At 37.5% G+C, this 15,743-nt stretch overlaps 1 long non-coding RNA gene across 1 annotated transcript in view; it reads right to left on the minus strand.

The window, feature by feature from the left end:
* The window catches only part of LOC136397720 (uncharacterized), a 76,068-nt gene extending 63,642 nt beyond the window's left edge, over positions 1–12,426 (minus strand). Inside the window, exon 1 of the long non-coding RNA XR_010749906.1 lies at positions 12,259–12,426. This is a non-coding gene — a long non-coding RNA (uncharacterized lncRNA). The remainder of the gene's footprint in view (positions 1–12,258) is intronic.
* Between the last annotated feature and the right edge of the window lie 3,317 nt (positions 12,427–15,743).

Raw genomic sequence — 15,743 nt, forward strand, 5'->3', positions numbered from 1 at the left:
AAAAAATGGGGCTAGGTGAACAAAAACAAGAAAATACCATATTGTCCCATGTATAAGATGCCCCATCATAAAATTCGTAGAAGTCTTTATCACTGTCAAAATTCTCATCCATTAGCTTGTCCTCATCTGTGTCTGATGAAGAATCACTGTCTTCAACAATGAGCACAAAAACAAGAGCAAAAAAAGCAGGAAATGCAAGTAAGAAACCAATAACCACTCTATAAGATGCACAGTTTTAGACCCCAAACTTTTTGAAAAAGGGTGATCTTCTACATGGGGAAATATAGTATACAAGGGTTTGAACGTTCTCACAGTCATAAAGTTATGTCTATACTGTCGATGACAGAGGACGTGGGAAAAAACAACAACAGTGAAAAGGAACATGAAACCTAAGATGAGAAGGGCCTAACATGCAGTTCTAATGATTTTATCTAAAATAAATGTTGAACTGGCAGCTTTTTAAAAAAACTCACTTCAAATGATCTGGTACATACTTTAGAAAGCTAACCAGGCAGTACAAGGAGGATGGATGAGGGAAAGGAAACACTGGTGGCAGGGAAATCCATTAGGATATTGATTCTCATGAGTTGAATCATGCCCCCCAGAAAGATATATCGAAGCCCTAAACTCCAGTACCTATAACTGTGACCTTATTTGGAAATAGAGTTTTTCCAGACATAATTAAGATGGGATTGTTAGGGTGGGCCCTAATCCAATATGACTATTGTTCTTATGCAAAAAGGAAAAGGCAGAGACATGGGGAGAATGCCTCATGAGAACTGAGGCAGAAATTGGAGTTATGCAGATGCAAGGCAAGGGAGGCCAATGACTGTCGCCAGAGGCGGATTTAACGGCGGGCGCACAGGCGCGCCCTGGGCCCTGACTTCTTTCTGAAGGGCCCCACAAAACCCCAACTTTACACTTTTTTCTAATGTAAGGGGTCCAATATTTTCTTCTGCTCCCAGTGCCTCAACCAACCTTAATCCACCTGACTGTCGCTAATACCAGAAGATAATATATAGAAAGGCATGGTACAGATTTTCTCCTAGACCTTTTAGAGCCGGGGTCGGAAACCTATGGCTCGTGAGCCAGATGTGGCTCTTTTGATGGCTGCATCTGGCTCACAGACAAATCTTTAATAAAAAAAATAACATTAAAAATATAAAACATTCTCATGTATTACAATCCATTTATTTCCTACCGCTCATGTTCATGGTTGCGGGTGGCTGGAGCCGATCACAGCTGTCCTCCGGGACAACACCAAATTTTTATTGGATAATGCCTAATGTACGCAGGTCGTTGTATGGCTCTCATGGAATTACATTTTAAAATATGTGGCGTTCATGGCTCTCTCAGCCAAAAAGATTCCTGACCCCTGCTTTAGAGGAAGCAGGGTCCTGTTGACACCTTAATTTCTAACTTTTAAGTTCCATAACTATAAGAAAATAAATTGCTGCTATTTTAACCCACCCAGCTCATAGTATTTTTTTGTAATGATCACTCTAGGAAATTAATACAATATAAGAATACTTTAGTCAAGAATCAGTGACCACTTCAAGTAGTGGCCATGAAAAATGGAGAGTAGGAGTCGTGTGGTGTGCCACAGTTAGGCTTGTTCTAGGATGAACAAAGCAATAAGTGAAAACAAAATTAGTAGGGGAGCCACATGGAATCCCATAAATGGTAACAGAGTGTGTCCCTGAATTTTGATGACCCTTTTCTGTAGCCCTCCTAACCTATTTCTAGATGCCATTGAGAAAGGAATTATTAAGAAGGAAGAACTTTGGGGAGCCCAAGTTCTTCTACTAGCTAGTCTAGCACTACCAGACCTGGTGGTCTGGCTAGTCTTGGGGTGCTTAAGAGAGAGAGTGCAAGATCTAGATCTCTGGTCACCAACCAGGGGTCCTAGACATGATGATTGGTATTGGTTTGATTTTACCATCCTCCCATATTTCTCCAAAAATTTTAATAAGTTGTGTTGAAGGATTTATTGAAAGTGAGAAACCAGAAACAGTATTACTACTCATTCTAGAAGTTGGGAAGTAAGAGAAAGAAGAGAAATTGGAAAGTTGCTTATGTGTGAGGCCAGTGAATCAGGGAGAAAAAGCCCCAAAACAGCAGAACAAAGCTTTAACAAAGAGAAAGTGTTACTTGGAGAGACGGTCTTTTGTCCTTTGTCCTATTATTGGTCAGAAGACAGGGAGAAAACCGGAGCCTGAGACAACAGTTCTGCTAAGTGCCCTTGAGAAAGCCTATCGAGGTCAGCCACAAAGGCAGACCACTAGAGAGAAAAAGAAATAAAGAGAGGTTTGGAGAGGAGAAATAAGAATGGTGGGAAATAATTTTTTAAGCCAAAAAGTATCAAAGACCAGAAGTGCCTCTGGAAGAAAGCATAGCAGGTTATTAGGGAGAAAGGGCTGTTAAAGTCTTTGAAGCTCTGACTACATTGGAAGGCCTTACAAGACAACGACTGCATTCACCAACAGGTAGAGAAGCTTCCCTGTCTATTACTGCTCAGGATTAGAAACCACTGACCGCTTTGTGGTATCTGAAGGGAAAATGACTTCAAGCTTCTTAAAAATGTTCCCTGAAAGCATTCTTTTAGTTTCCCTTTCTAATAGTTCGTTATTGATGTATAAAAATGCAACTGATTTCTGTATGTTTATTTTGCATCCTGCTAACTTTACTGAATTCATTGATCAGTTTCAGCAAGTTTCTAGTGCAATCTTAAGGGTTCTATATATACAGAATCATGTTATCTGCAAATAATGACAGGTTTACTATTCCCTTACAATTTGGATACCTTTTATTTCTTGTCTAGTTGTTATAGCTAAGGTTTCCAGTACTATACTGAATAAGAGTGGTGAAAGCAGATACCCCCTCTTGTTCCTAATCTTAAGGGAAATGCTTGTAATTTTTGTCCAGTGAGTATGATGTTGGCTACACTATAGTAAGTCTAGTTAATATCCATCACCATGTTTACTTTAAAATGTATTTTTTTTTGTATTTTTCTGAAGTGAGAAGTGGGGAGGCAGAGACAAATTCCCGCATGCACCCGACTAGGATCTACCCAGCATGCCCACTAGGGGGAGATGTTCTGCCCATCTGGGGCATTGCTCCATTGTAACTGGAGCCATTCTAGTGCCTGAGGTGGGGGCCATGGAGCCATCCTCAACATCTGGGCCAACTTTGCTCCAATGGAGCCTTGGCTGAGGGTGGGGAAGAGAGAGACAGAGAGAAAGGAGAGGGGGAGGGGTGGAGAAGCAGATGGGCACTTCTCCTATGTGCTCTGACCGGGAATAGAACGTGGGACTTCCACATGCTGGGCCAATGCTTTATTGCTGGGCCAACCGGCCAGGGCCAAAAACGTTATTTTTCTTAAGATGTAACCTTTTAAGATCTATTCTTTCATCAGCTTTCAAATATTCAATATGGTACTGTTAACTGTAGTCACTATGCTCTACATTACATCCCCAGGATTGAATTACTTCATAACTGGAAGTGTGTACCTTTTGATCACCTTCACCCATTTTACCAACCTTCATCCCTTTCCTTGCAACTTCTGAGAATTTGAGTATGTTTTTTTATTTTGTCTCTGAGTCTCAGTTTTTCCATTAACAAAAACAGAGATAACACTGGTACTTTGCGTGTGATGAAAACTATGAAAAGTAAGCTTCATTACCCCCCTTTGTGCTGAGCATGGTGCTCTTCAGCTTAGGAAGTATTCAGTGCATGCTTTATGAATGAATGGATAAATGAATAAAACCCTTACCATCAATGCTGAACAATGAACATTTTGTTGTATACCACTTTATAGTATTTATTTTTTCTGCATATGTGCTTTTCTTGTCAGTCAAGCTAGACTGTGTGCACTCTGAGAGCAAACCATGTGCTTTTCACTTTTTCATTTACCCCAGTGCACTGAACAGGGATGTGTAACTAACACCTCCATGAATGAGCACTCACTGGGGCCCAGACATTGCATTAACTATATGATCTTCATAGTCATCCTGTGTAGGGAGTACTAATATGAATTCCAGTTTACAAAACAAAACTGTGCCTTATACAGAGGTGAAGCAGATCTTCAATTGTCACATAATTCACCCATACCAAATCATAAATAAAATCTACCTCTATTTATCCCAAAACTCTTGAGCTTAACCACCATGCATACTGACTCCCTAAAACTTTGATGAGCAATTTGACAATACCAGGGCCCATCATGACCTGCATTTGGAAAAAAAATTCCTGCATCTGTGGTTCTGGTCTGTTTGGCAGACTGGGCTCAGTCAATCACCAAGTTCAGAGTTTTTCGGTAGGTCCCTCCTTATAGAAACCCAGGCACAGCTCACGGAACCAAGAGATAGAGAAGACACAAAAAGAGGTTGTGTGTGGCCTGCCAGGACATGGAGACAGAACACTTATGAGTTTCCTCTGTCTTCTCAGTATATTGTGACTTCAGCATTCTCTGTGCTTCGTAACCTTTAGCTGATTCATTGTGAAAATTTAGTGCCCAGTAGCACTCAAAATTTCTGATTTCATACAGTTGTGAAGTGACCTTGCGGCAGATCAGAGGGAGCACCTTTAAAGCTCATAGTGGCGAAGGCATGGCTCCTAACCTTCTGCAGAATTGTTTTTAATACTTCCTGCAAGCCGTTATTGGTGTCTTTATTTAAGCTGTATTTCTTCATTTCAGTGTCTATGTTTAGCAGATATATAAAGGAGCAAATGGGTTTAATGGCCTGAAGTGGCAAAGCAATGATCTGTGGCCTCTTTAGAGCAACAACAACAAAAAGATCAAATGACCATGGAGACTTCCTGTTTCCTGGTGACTAGGAGCCAAATGTCTTTTACCTTTCAGTGAGTCAAGGGGAAATCCATGCCCACCCTGTATGTTATGAATTTTTCCTTTGAAAGTCGCTTCCTGCTAATAGAGCATGACAGAGTGGGGATGAAGTAGTACCTTAATAGGCCATGCAGAGAATCCTCTCATTTTCTGATTTGCGCTTGGTGCAGACCACATTCTCTTTAGGGGCACTGGAGGGTTTTGATTAAATTAAATAGATGTCTTTCTGATCTGAGCATCTGCCCAGTCCAGGAACCATGCATCCAGCATACCAAAAAATACTACAGGCGCCAGTAGATCCATCTCATAATCACTCCCTTCTGCTTTCAGGGGACTTCTCATCTCTCACTCCTGCCCCAGCCTTCCCACAGACAGCCCTGGCTCTGGTGCCTGGTTCTTTCTCTTACTATGGGGTCTCAAGTAAGATATTTGACTTTCCAAGTTTTAGGTCTTTATCTGAAGGAGACATTGACAGTACTAAACTGATGGATATATTGTGAAGAGTGAAGAACTAAGTATATAAAATTCTTTGGTCAATAACTGTATACACACTAAGAACTTGATGAATAGGTCCTATTAATACTAATGAATAGCTGGTTAATTTTCCTCTGGCTATCAACTCTGCATTTCTGTTCAAAGAAAGCCAGAATAGACTCTCAGAAGCAATTCTTACCTTATTCATAATAGAATCAAAGTATTCATAATAGAATCAAGGGAAAACATTATTCATCAATTATGTAGTATAAACTCTCCTTGTGTCCTCCTTCTGAATCAGTCATTAGCACTAAAACTACCTTTCTTCACTTTTCTATTTTTACCATCACTTTAATGGGAACAAAAAATTAGTACTTCTCCAACAGCTGTATCATATGCCTAAATAATCTTTTAAGTATGATTCTTTCCACCTTCCTTTTATTCCTTTCATAAACAACACACCTCCCAAGCATGGAGCAAAGGAACTTCTTTTTGATTCTTCCCACTAACCTCCTATGTAAAATTTGTATGTGTAAAAACTCATCTAAAGCCTACCAACAATAAGGGTCCCACCAACTCGGATGGCCCTGACTGTCCTAGACTGTCCTGAGCCAGGCTCCTTTTGAGTCTCTCTCACTGGGGAGGTACAGGGCCCTATTATGACCATTTTACCATGGATCCACATTACTGAACCAGGGTGTGTGTATGTGACTTTTTAATTATTGCAGTTATTTTTGAGTATTTTAATTTATAAAATTCCCCATTCTCAGTTCTGCCCTACTTCTAAGCAAATGTTTGGTCATTAAGGAGAGGGGTTCAGATAGGCTGGTATATTCACAAGTGTATCTTCAATTATTTTTAATGCCCAAATACTCCAATGCCATTTGAATTCACAGATGCTTTTAAATTATCATTCAAATTTGGTATCAACCCTTAAGTAAGTACTTTATCTTCACCGTGACCATGGCAGAGGGCTACTGGCATTTTGGATGGGGACAAGGGATGTTAAATATTTTACCATGGGAACATTAAGAATAAAAACTATCATGCCCCAATGTCAGCACTCCCTTTGTTGAGAAAATTAAAATTATTTATTTATTCTCTGTTTCTTAATAAAAAAAAATAGCAAGTCTGTATCTCACTTAATCAGCGTTCTTTATTTAAACTCAAATTCAAATTCAAGTATTGACTCCTGAACACCTATAGCTATTAAACACTTTCTCATTCAATATTATATTTAACCTTCTAAAGAACTCTTGCAAGCTTGTTGTCATCTCCCTTACCGCTGGGGGAACTGCAGGTTAGAGAGAGCAAAAGATACAGACCCACAAACTCATACTAGTCAGCACAATTTTACCACCTTATGCTGCTTCTATGACGTTAGTTTTATAACATTAGCAGGATTACTAAAAATGTTCAAGGTTTGTTCTCCCAAACAAAAGAGGACAGTGGGAAGAAAAATAGAGTAAGAAAAACATAATAAAAAAATAAAAAGTAGAGTACTTTGATTCTATATATAAAAAAATCTTTGATAAATGCTTATGGGAATTTGTATCTATGTTGACATCACAACTTTAATTCAAACTCATTCTTTTATGTATTTTTTCATATATATTTTAATTAAAAGCTTAAACTTGAATATATTAAATTTTTATGCAATCCTTATCTATTTGACCCACTGGAATACTGCTGAGTAATGTGACATCCACACAATTACCACTGTGTCCACTTACATGATTTAAAATGTATTCTCAATAGCTAAAGTGTCCTCGTGACTCTTTGAAGCTTAGCTATCCTGTTTCAGAGGGCCTTTCACTCAGGCTTTCAAACCACTTTACAGACATCTCTTTATACTTCTTTATTTTATAAATTGGGAAATAGATCAAATAGAAGTTAAGTGGCATATAGGGGTCAATAGCAGATTACTGGAAGAACCAGGCAAAGGCATTACCCTGGACTCACCTATAGTTATCACTCAGATAATCTGACATTTCTTCAGAAGACAGAGATAGCTTATGACTGTAGGAGGCAGATTAAAAAGATTATTTTTTCATGAGGCTGTCTCAAGAGGATTTACAATTAACTGTGATTCAGCTGACATCCCCTTTCCCCCTGCCCCAAAATATCTATATTAAAATCAGATTGACTGCTTATTTTTTTTTCCATTTGTTAAAGATGCTAGGAATATGATGATAAAAATATTGAAGTTTAGGGTGCAATATAAGTTCCTATATTCAAGTTCTTGATACAATGATTTTGTAAGGAAACAAATAACCAAAATGTTTTTGCAGCATTTTTGATAAAGGAATGCTCTTTACTGGTAACCATCTCTCCACAATTGACTTACAAAAAATATTAAGAAAATGACCCCCATTTTTAAATTATTCATAAAAATCTTAATGACATTAAGTAAATATCATTATTGATAAAGATTTACATAGGCATCTGTCTATTGCAATTCCAGTGTTAGAAGTGGAATTTTCTAGATCAGGGATCTGCAAACTATAGTCCTAAGACCAAATCCAACTTTTGCTTGTGTAAATAAAGTTTTATTGGAATATAGTCTCCTAGCTCATTCATTTGTATATTGTTTGTGGTCGCTTTCATGGGACAACAGCAGAAATAAATAGTTGGGACAGAGTCTATGATTATGACTTATAAAATTTAAAATATTTACAAGCTAAAAATATTTTTACAGAAAAAAATATTGCCAACAACTATTCTAGAACAAACAATATGTCAATCCTGGCAGGTATGAATAGTAACCTTGACTATCTCATAGAACTCATAAAGTTTAATTTCCAAGGTCCCAAGCAAAATTTTCCAAAAGTCTTTACATAAAGCCACACACTTTGAAATCAGACATATCAAATGTTTTCTTCTTCTCTAAACAGGGTCACTTTGTACATTTCAAGCCAATATTGCAGATGATGACAATTTTGCTGAAAGACCACTCTATGAGTGTCAGGGGAAACAAGCTACTAGAAACATATTTGAGGATCTCAATTTTCCATACTCTGCTCTAATTACTAGAGTACTGTAGATGCATATCTCTGATTTATAGTCTGCCAAGTCAAGATTTCTGAATTTCTTGGCATGATTTTGGTCTTACAGTATTACTTTGATTATGGCTTCTTATATCTGGCATAAATATATTCCCTTTGTGCATATTCTTTTTAGATGCAGTACAGGAAAAAGCATGACTTTTTTCTCTCTCGCCTTTTTCTTTAGGAGAAGCAGCTGTGAAGTCATAATTATGTTCATGTCCCACTGGCAACTGCAAGCCCTTTATTTTTATATATTTGGAACTCACCAAGAATAAAGTCCATTCTCTCTTTGAGGGGCTGGCTGTTCTGCCATTCCATCTAGGATTTCACAGTTTACCAATCCTTACAACACCTATTGTTATAAATAGCATTGTGCCCTTAAAAAGGGGGAGTTTATCCAAAGAGGTGAGAAAAAACCCTCCAAAGATTATGAAAAAATTAACATCATCTCTAAAATATGGCAACAAATTTTCTGGCTTTTAAAAACTTATAATTATTATTGTTGATTAATTGGTGCCATAGATTACACAGTACTGACATGTAATTTTCTAACACAGAGCTTTTTATCATGATCCATTGTGCAGTAGATTTAGGGACTTTTTATTTTATTTTTACACATTGAAGAACAAAGAGCAAAAGCCTTGAAGCATGCAAGGATTTAGATAATGAATTGCATCCTAAATTTAGAACATATATCAGACAATACAGAATGATCCATGGTAGGAATTTGTGATCTTACAAAGGCAAGTTATTGGGACTTTTGTTTATAAATAAGCCAACTTCTCTTCGCTTAGATCTGGATGCAAGCCAGAAACATTAATGAACATCTCTTCTGCTTCACACAGACTTTCAAAAAGGTCAGAACTAGGGTACCTTATTTACGTTTTATGAGAAGATGTAGTTAATGTTTGTAAATCCATTTGGATAATAACATTGATTTTAATAGGCTGATAGATGTATTTCTCTTTTAATGTCCATTATAGTAATGATCGCCTAGAGCCAATGAAAAGTCAACATTTACTTGTTGATTAGTCTGTTTTTTATTCATAGGTGCAATTACTTCTTAACTGAAATTTTTAGGAGTCACTAGTCTCTCCTCAAAAAGTAACCCTATTTGTTTGAGAATGTGAAAAAACTATAGATTTATGATTCTGGCCTCATATTTTGTCTGAAAAGCAACCTTGGGTTTGGTATTTAATGTCTCTTTGGCTATCCAGCCTGTAAAAAAAAAAATACTTCTGAGGAGGAAACTGATGTTTGTCTCAGACTCTATTGTTTAATTCTCTGGGCTCTTTTTTGCACCAGCAGATATGAAGTTCAGAAAGAAATATTGGAAGCCCAAATGAAGGCTTTAGTACTTTTGTCAACATAGATCTCATGCCCTAGTCTAGATAGGATTGGTGGTAATTATGCAAAGAAAAATATAACAGAGAACTTGAGAATGAACTCAAAAGACACAAAGCAAATGTAGACCTTTAAAGCATCTGAGATGAGTTTCTTTTTTGAATCTTATTTCTTAAAAATAATAACAAAGAGAGATAAATTCATGGGCTTTCTATTCAATAATTTATAACTTTTGATGTTTGTTTCTAATTTCCTTTCAGGTGGAATGGCTCACTACTTCTTTGAAATTATTTCATAATTAAGCAGACTTTTGGGTGCATCATATACAACCACCAAATCTATGGCCATGTATTCTACAGCTATTTTTTTTTAACATTTTAATATAAAATCTCAGGTTTTATTGAGATTTAACATTTTATTAGTTAAAATAACAGTGAAATTATGGGAAGTGTCCATTTTAACCCCAAATAAAGAACCTCTGACCCTGACAATGACCCAGATGATATCTAGTCACAGCACCACGACCAGCTATAATGGCTGATAGATTAGTCATGCCATGGTGGACTTCACCTGAACTTTATAGACACATCAGAAGGCAAATAAAGAAAACATAAGCAAAGATAATAGTAAACAAAGTAAACAAAATAAATAAATGCGAACATAAAAATAAATTACTAAAAGTAGTGAGAGCACAAAGCAATAAAGCATCAACTTTCCATCCAAGTTACATTACATTATTTATACTTCTATACTAGTTTTCACTAAAATGGAAGTTATAAATGTTTGAAATACAGTCACTGGGTAAAATTTATGATTAGGAATGTTACATGGTAATACACATGATCACCTTGCTTTCCTATCTCTGAAGTCACCTTCAATTTGTCTGTTATTCATTCAACAAGTCTCCATCTAAAGTCATCCATGATTCAGGTTTTGAGTTCCTCTGTTTAAGAATTAAAAACTATATATGTAAAAGATCAAGTTGGAAAAAAATCATTGTAATTATTGTTAATTTTTTAAGTGTTTTATTTTTATTAAGAGAAAAGATTGTGTTTCCTTTCAGACACAGATGGGCTCCTCTGTACATTTTTAACTTTCACAAAACATTCTAAAATGTTTTGTGGGAGGACAGAATTTATCTTCTTACTAACTTCAAAGAGTCAGGTATGTACCTCAGTTTTCATTTGTTCCCATTACAAATATGTTAGAAATCCATAGACTAACATAAACTTTTAAATATTCTGAGATTTTGTGAACAAATTCATATCTACTTTGTTCATTGCCCTTATAATATGCCAAACACAAACTCTTTTATTTTTACTTAAATTCCACAAATGAAGGGAACACCAAAAAGCAAGTTCACAAAGACTTTTACAACAATTTGTAAATAATCTTGCCTGAACTTGATGCACTCTCATATCTTCTAATTTTGCTATTATTTGTTTAAGAATATAATCATATTGGATTGTGTCTTCACTTCATAAACTGTCTGAGAACCTTATTGTTTTGTGTTTGGAAGGATGCTGCTAAAGGAAAATTAAATGTTTCCGGAAAAAACAGACATTGTGATTGCATGAGTGGAAGCGTGTTACGGCAAAAGTGCCCACATTTTGGTGTGTAACCCAGTCAATTTATGTTGGTATATATCTTCCTTGGTTATAGAGGTAGACTGTAACAGAAACAATATTTTTCTTTTGTCTATAATACTGTTAGTTCAGCTGTCATTAAAAACAAGCCTACAAACTGAGAATCAAGAAAAAAAAATTAACAAAGTAAGAGGTTAGACCTTGACTATAAATCTAGTATGGATTAAAATGTTTCTGTTAAAATGGGCATATTTTTACCAAGTGAGATCTCTGTTCAGAATAGTCTTTGAGATACATTAAATTGGAACAATATAAAGAGGAGCAAAAATCACTCATCAAATAAATATTGTATGTCAGGTATATCCAGTGTCCCCAAATGTCATATGCTAAAGTCTTCGTGAAGAGATTAGTCATGAGGAATCAGGCTTAAGCTAAGAACCTTGTCTACAGTCATTTGTGCAGTAAACATACACCAATGACTATTACAGCTAAATTTTTTTTTTTACATTTTATTTATATTACTTTTTAAAATTTTCTTTTATTGAATGTCTTGGGATGACATTGGTTAATAAAATTATACAGATTTCAGGTGCAGTTTGCATTGTGTGTTCACCACTTCAAGTCTCACTCCATTACCATCTATCACCCATCTACACTTCTCCAGCTAACATTTTTTATTAAATATCAGGCAATTTTTATTCTAAATATTAAAACAAATAAGAGGAGAGGTGGAGAGATAAAGCAAGAAAAAAATACAAAGAAAAACTCATGGACATGGACGACAGAGTGTGGACATTGCTGGTGGGGCTGGGGGAGTGGAGCAGAGTGTTGGGATGATAAATGGGGATGGACCAAGACTTGATTTGGGGGGTAGTGAACCCAACTGGGCTCCTGAAACTTGTATAATAATGGTAACAAGTGTCACCCCAGTAAAATTTAATACGAAAAAGAGAGAACTTACTTTTAAAGAGAGAGCCTGTCTTCAGTCCAAAGTCACTCCCGATCTGGTCCTTTAATCTCTTTGACATGCCCCTTGTCTCCAGAGAAAGAGTGATAGGTTTTTCCTTTGGTCTGTCTCTTGGCAAAAATATCAAATACTCAGATTAGAGTGTACTTGTTGCCAGCTTCCTTTTCTGTGTTTCTTTCTCCCTCACACTCTAAACTAACTTTCCACTTATAGGTGGATGTGACTCAGAGAAAGTAAAGATGCATTACGTTTCTTTCACCCAGTATTGTGAAATAAATACAGACCACAGCAGTTGTTTATTGTGTACCTACCGAAAGTAAGAGAACAAGGGGCTGGGGATTCAACAATGACAAACACAGTTCATTCTCCTGAGCAAATTTGCAACCTCAGGATGGGTCAGAGATGAGCAAAAAGCCCAAAGTGACCTGCTATCATTTAAGTGCAGAGAACATACTCTTAGGGCAGAAGGGAAGAAATAATTCCAACAAATGGGATAAAAATGAATGAGAGGTACTGAGGCAAACTTCTTGGCACCGGTAGCATTTGAACTGACCTGGAAGGAGGATCAGAAAGGATTTCAACTGAGAGGAAGCAAAGGCAGAGGAAACCACACGCATGAGCCAATGCAGAAACATTATTAAAGTCTTAGCTTTTTATATCTCACATGATCTTTAGCAATGGAAGAATGAGTACATAAGGTAATAAACACAGTATTGGTGATCAAGACATAGTGTTCTGGGAGTGAATGTTCTGCCTTCAATTACTAACAGTGTGGCCTGGACTAAAAGGATTAACTCCGTTCTGTAAAATCACCAAGTAGGCAACGAGGACAAGAACACGTACTCCTTTGTGCATTCTTTATAGTGACATTGATAAAAGTTAAATGTCTAGTTTTCCTCTAACAACATTCTTCTGATAACTGACACATGACAAGTGCACAATTAAGTGATTTAAATATTTTTTGTATTATTATTTCTATCAATAATAATTATATAAAATTTATAAAGCTAATTATTTCTTCCCAAAATCAAGAAGAGGGATTTTAAAAATAAAACTAAATTTTAAACTGAAAATATTGTTCATTCATAGAATTTTAAACTCAGGTACCTGATGGAAAAAGGATTTAGGAGAAATTTTTTAAAAAAATTACTTTCTAGGCCCTGGCTGGTTGGCTCAGTGGTAGAGCATCAGCCAGACGTGTGGATGTTTCAGATTTGATTCCCGGCCAGGGCTCACAGGAGAAGTGCCCATCTGCTTCTTCCCCCTTCCCCCTCTCCTTTCTCTCCATCTCTGTCTTCCCCTTCCATAGCCAAGGCTCCATTGGAGCAAAGTTGGCATGGATGCTGAAGATGGCTCCATGGCCTCTGCCTCAGGTGCTAGAATGGCTCTGGTTGAAACGGAGCAACACCCCAGATGAACAGAGCATTGCCCCCTAATGGGCTTGCTGGATGGATTTCGGTCAGGCACATGCAGGAGTCTGTCTCTCTGCCTCCTCACTTCTCACTTCAGAAAAATATTTTTTAAAAAATTATTTTCTCCCTGGCCGGTTGGCTCAGCGGTAGAGCGTCGGCCTGGCGTGCGGGGGACCCGGGTTTGATTCCCAGCCAGGGCACATAGGAGAGGCCCCCATTTGCTCCTCCACCCCCCACCCCCTCCTTCCTCTCTGTCTCTCTCTTCCCCTCCCACAGCCAAGGCTCCATTGGAGCAAAGATGGCCCGGGCGCTGGGGATGGCTCCTTGGCCTCTGCCCCAGGCGCTAGAGTGGCTCTGGTCGTGGCAGAGCGACGCCCCCTGGTGGGCAGAGCGTCGCCCCTGGTGGGCAGAGCTTCGCCCCTGGTGGGCGTGCCAGGTGGATCCCGGTCGGGCACATGCGGGAGTCTGTCTGACTGTCTCTCCCCATTTCCAGCTTCAGAAAAATACCAAAAAAAAAAAAAAATTATTTTCTAATATCTTTCAAATCACAAGATATAGTTGGCTGCATATTCCAAAGACTTGCATTCCTTGTTCACTGGCATTCATATCACCACAGAGGAGGTTTGCAGGCTCAAAGGCATTATACTGATGTCTAGGACATTTCCTCTACATAAGGTTTGGCTCATGGAGCTTTAAAATTATTATTCTCAGTGATATCAATATGGTTCTTTAGATTGCTAACTAAAGCACAGAATATGAGGGCAACAATCTCCCTATCTTGTTTGCTAAAATAGTATCCTTTTAGAGTTATCACACCAGATTTTACCAGTTATTTTTGAAAGATGTGTTCATTTTTTCCCATTCATCTGCTAAATAAAAAGGAGGGGATTTTCAGAAGGTTTCAAGCAAATGCTGAGACCCTCTGGGGTACGGTCAAGCCCCCATTCTGTTCTGTAGCTCATGGAATGTGTCTGGCCAGAGGAATTAGGAGGCCTGCTCATCCTCACCACACTGGTGGCCCTATCCTATAGCGGTACAAGCTTCAATATCTAGCTCTGGCTTCTGCTCCCAAGTGTCCTGTCATCTCCCTTCTCTAACACTTTCCTATTTCAGTGTCAGTCAGTGAGAATTCTGTCATGTGCTGTGATACAGGCATCAGGCACACACAGCAGACACATTCTCCTGCCTGTCCACAGACATTCTGGAAGCACCGGCACCCCTTCAGCACTAGTACGTCTTTGCTTATAATAAGGACAACCCATACCTTAGTTCCACAGACAGACTCTACTTGACTCCAATAATATTCATTTATTTAACGAATTAGAAACAATTACTATGTCTTCCAACTCTGTCCAGGAAACTTTCTCCTTCATCACACTATTTTAGAATACTTATTCATAATATACTGGAAATACAATCACATCTCAAAATTATCAATTTTTAATTGATATAGGAAGGCATAATTCTCCTAAATTTATTTTGTTACCTGTGCGTTTGTCAGTTTTTTAAGCAAGCCTCTGCTCAGAAAATGTGGAAGAAATAATCTAGCTCCAGACTTTCGTGTTTTTGACTATTTTAAAATTCTTTAAATAAAATATAGTAATACGGAAGCTGTGCTCTGCATGTCAAGACTGTTTCACTATGGCACCTTCAAAGCCAGAAAACAGGCTCAAAATAATTAGAGTTGAACAAAATTACTTCAGTTACTTTCTTCCCCTCTAATAAGGAAGTAATTTAAGAAGAGCCATAAATACCCAAACAGTAAGTATAAATTCTGTAAAAAATTAATTCAAAAACAAGAAATATCTTCTGTGGAATCTCTTTCCTTTAACTCCTAGCTCTTTCTGCACATTTTTGTAAGAAACATAGAGTATATGAAGCAAAATGAATGTAATCAAGAGCAATTTTATGATACATTTACCTGAATGATCAGATCATTCATAGTAGCTCATTGGAGGTAGTAAAACTCTATGGAGACTGACTCAGAATGGAGATGTGTAAAAACCTCTGATATTTCAGGAGAGGGTTCCTGTTAAACACACATGAAAGATGCAGACACCCATAATG

Source organism: Saccopteryx leptura, chromosome 3 (assembly GCF_036850995.1).
Source record: "Saccopteryx leptura isolate mSacLep1 chromosome 3, mSacLep1_pri_phased_curated, whole genome shotgun sequence".
Lineage (NCBI taxonomy): Eukaryota > Metazoa > Chordata > Mammalia > Chiroptera > Emballonuridae > Saccopteryx > Saccopteryx leptura.